Raw genomic sequence first — 3,976 nt, 5'->3', positions numbered from 1 at the left:
ATGAATAACGAAGGTCACGAAGTACCCCCGATCATACTTGCAAGACCAATCCGTGACGTGGCAGTCCCACTCACAACCAATGTGGCGTCTAGTATAAGGAAACCACCACTGGGTGGCAGATTTGAACTAAACAGAACATGGTACATCTTATCCACTCAATGGGAAAATTCACCGGTCCCCCTCATGAGGATCCTTAAAACTACATTTGGAACTTTTTGGAGATAAGTGATACATATATCCCGAGTGCCATTTCATCGAACTATGTGAGGTTGACATTGTTTCCAATCTCGTTGTTAGGAGCCATCAGGTAAAACTGCACGATTGAGGAGTGAAATATTGAGCTTTAAGCAGAAAAATGGGGAGGATATGTACCAAGCATGGGCTCAATTCAAACAATTGTTCAATGCTTGTCCACATCACTACCAAGCGAATGAGCTACTTGCTCACACTTTTTTTGAGGTTTGGATTATAATGCACGGGTACTTCTTAATAGTGCAGTAGGTGGACAAGCATTAGTAAGAATCCATGAGGAGCTATTCGACCTCCTAGATAGACTCTCAGAAGGAAACCCAGTTTATGGAGGGGAAATGCCAAGGAACACAACACATAGGGCAACATGAATTTTAGATGTGGATCAAGCTACCATAATAAACGCGAAACTAGATACAATGAACCACAACACAACCATACAGTTCAAAAAAATTACCCTAAATCAAGCACCTTTGAATGCTATACAGCAATCAGTAAGTGGGTGCAAAGTATGTGGTAGTGGAGCACATGAAACTGAATTTTGTGAGGCAAATCCAGATTTCGAAAACTGTGTTGGAAATGCGCAAAGGGGAGAGGGTCAGCAAAAGTTTGGCAATACTTATAACTCTAGTTGGAGAAACCATCCTAACTTCTCAAGAGGTGGAAACCAAAACCAAAACCAAGCGCAAGGGTCTAACCAATACTGATCACAAGGAATGGGGCAGCAATATCAACATCCTATCCGGGGCGTAAACCCGAGTGCACCACAAAAGGATGACTAATAAAGAGTTACTCCAAAAGCTAATGGCAGGAATCAGTACGAAGATAAATACTAGGATAGATAAGCAACATGAGAACATAAGAAACATCCAAATGTCCCAAATGAGTTTGGAAAAACAAGTTGCGCAAGTGGCTAATGCACTAAACTTGCGTCCTCAAGAAGGTTTTCGGGTGACACTAAGTGAGTACCAGAAGTGGGCTGCAACTAGAGGAAATAGCTCCAAAGAAAAGAGACATCGAGGTAGTTAATAAAGAAAAGAAATAAGAAGAGGTGGTAAAGAACTCCATTGTTGAGAAGACTGTTCCTCAAATGAAATCACCCCCTCCATTTCCATAAGAGTTTAGAAAGCAGAATGAAGATGAATGCTTCAGTAAGTTTCTCTCTCTCCTTAAACATGTTCACATTAACCTGCCTTTGGTTGATATTTTGCAAGGAATTCCAAAGTATGCCAAGTATATGAAAGATATAGTGGCAAACAAGAGGAGGCTCACAGAGTATAAAATGGTAGCACTTACTGAGGAGTGCATCTCTCAAATTCAGAATAGACTACCCAAGAAATTGAAAGATCCGGGTAGCTTCACGGTGCAAATTACAATTGGGCAAAGTGTTCATGCTCGGGGTTTATGTGATTTGGGTGCGAGCATTAATATCATGTATGCATCATTATATAAGAAACTTAGGTTGGGCAATCCAAAACCAACCATTGTCATTCTCCAACTCGTGGATAGGTCCATCGCTAGGCCATAGGGGGTAGTAGAGGAAGTGTTAGTACAAGTTGGTTCGTTGATCTTTCTTGTGGATTTTGTGGTCTTAAACTTTGAGCCTGATCCAGAAGTTCCTTTCATTTTGGGGTGTCTTTTCTTGGCCATGGGGCGAGCATTGATTGATGTAGCAGCTGGGCAGTTGACTAAGAGGTCACATGATAAGGTTAAGGTTTTTGACATCTATCGCGCCTTGAAATTGCCTTTCGTCTATGAAGAGTTGTCCGACATTACTGTTGTAGATCTAGCAGTAGAGTCGCATTACATTCTTCCGGTCATCCCTTGGAAAGAGTCTTAGTGGGACATGACATAGATGGAGATACTGAAGCTCAAGACATAGCATCGTGTTTGAATGTGGTAGCTATGGGAACAAATAGAGGTAGAGTAGAATCATTGGATCGTGAAGTGAGGCCTCCACCCAAACCCTTGATTGAAGAAGCACCTAAATTGGAATTAAAATATATGCCATCTCACCTAAGGTATGCATATTTGGGTACTAAAGAAACCTTACCCATAATACTTTCTGTAGAATTATCTGAAACACGGGTTGAGGTTGCATTGAGAATCTTAAAGCGGAGGAAGAAAGTTATTGGTTGGAAGATGGTGGATATCCATGGGATTAGTCCAGCGTTATGTATGCACAAATTCTATATAGAGGAGGATCACAAAATGAGTTCACAACATCAACGTAGATTAAATCCCTTGATGAAAGAGGTGGTGAGAAAGGAAGTGATAAAGTGGTTAGCTATTGGAATCGTGTACCCAATTTCTAATAGCAAGTGGGTAAGTCCTGTGCAGTGTGTCCCAAACAAGGGAGGTATGACAGTGGTGAAGAACGAGAAAAATGAGTTGATCCCCACTAGAACCGTCACCGGATGGAAAATGTGCATGGATTACTGGAAGCTAAATGAGGCCACGCGAAAAGATCACTATCTTGTCCCTTTCATTGATTAGATGCTTGATCGACTAGCAGGGTAGGAGTACTATTTCTTATTATATGGGTATTCCAGATATAATTATATTTTGATTGCACCCGAAGATCAGGAGAGTACCACATTCACATGTCCTTATGGAACATATGTTTTCAAACGCATGCCATTTGGACTTTGCAATGCGCCGGCGACTTTTCAAAGGTGTATGATAGACATTTTTCATGATATGGTAGAGGAATTTGTATAGGTATTCATGGATGATTTCTCGGTCTTTGGGAAGTATTTTGAGGTATGTCTCTGGAATCTTGATAAAGTACTTGCCAGATGTAAAGACACCAATTTAGTGCTAAACTGGGAGAAGTCTCACTTCTTAGTTTGAGAAGGCATAGTATTGGGTCATAAGGTGTCAAAGTCTGGATTAGAAGTAGATAATGCCAAGATGGAAGTTATTGAAAAATTACCCCCTCCTATCTTTGTAAAAGGGGTGCGAAGTTTCTTTGGCTATGCAAGTTTTTACTAGAGATTCATCAACGATTTTTCCAAGATTGCAAGACCTATGTGCAGTCTTTTGGAGAAGGAAGTGGAATTTGAGTTTGATGAGATGTGTTTGAAGGCTTTTGAGAAGTTGAAGAGGAACTTAATTGAAGCTCTGATCTTGATTGCTCCTAACTGGGAGTTATCATTTGAACTCATGTGTGATGCAAGCAATGTAGCAGTGGGTGCAGTATGGGGACAAAGAAAAGATAAAGTGTTTCATTCAATCTACTATGTGAGCAACACCCTTGATTCTGCTCAAGCTAATTACATAGTGACTGAGAAGGAGATACTGGCCTAGTGTTCGCCTTCGATAAGTTTAGATCGTATTTGGTGGGTACCAAGGTAATTGTTTATACTGATCATGCAGCTATTAGGTACCTATTCAACAAGAAGGATGCTAAACGAAGGGTGATTCGGCAAATATTGTTTCTCCAAAAATTTGACCTTGAGATCAAAGACTGAAAGGGTACTGAAAACCAAATAGCGAATCATTTGTCTAGGTTGTAAGATTTCTCCCATGTACATGAAGGGGAACAAATTTGGGAAGAGTTTCCAGATGAACAATTAATGGCGTTGGATATCTCTCAAGTGCCTTGGTATACGAATATAGTGAATTTGTTAGTGAGTGGAGAGTATCCTCCAGGGTCTACTACTCAACAGAAGAAGAAGTTGACTCATGATTCTAAGTTCTATATTTGGGATGAACCATTATTGTT

General features: G+C 40.5%; 1 non-coding gene across 1 annotated transcript; it reads right to left on the bottom strand.

Annotated features, from left to right (window-relative positions):
* Positions 1–318: 318 nt before the first annotated feature.
* Positions 319–425, bottom strand: LOC125871966 (small nucleolar RNA R71). Its single transcript, XR_007447080.1, has one exon. It is a non-coding gene; the product is annotated as a small nucleolar RNA R71 (small nucleolar RNA).
* Positions 426–3,976: the final 3,551 nt, after the last annotated feature.

The sequence above is a fragment of the Solanum stenotomum genome, chromosome 7, assembly GCF_019186545.1.
Source record: "Solanum stenotomum isolate F172 chromosome 7, ASM1918654v1, whole genome shotgun sequence".
NCBI lineage: Eukaryota > Viridiplantae > Streptophyta > Magnoliopsida > Solanales > Solanaceae > Solanum > Solanum stenotomum.
This window is presented reverse-complemented; position numbering and strand designations above follow the sequence as displayed.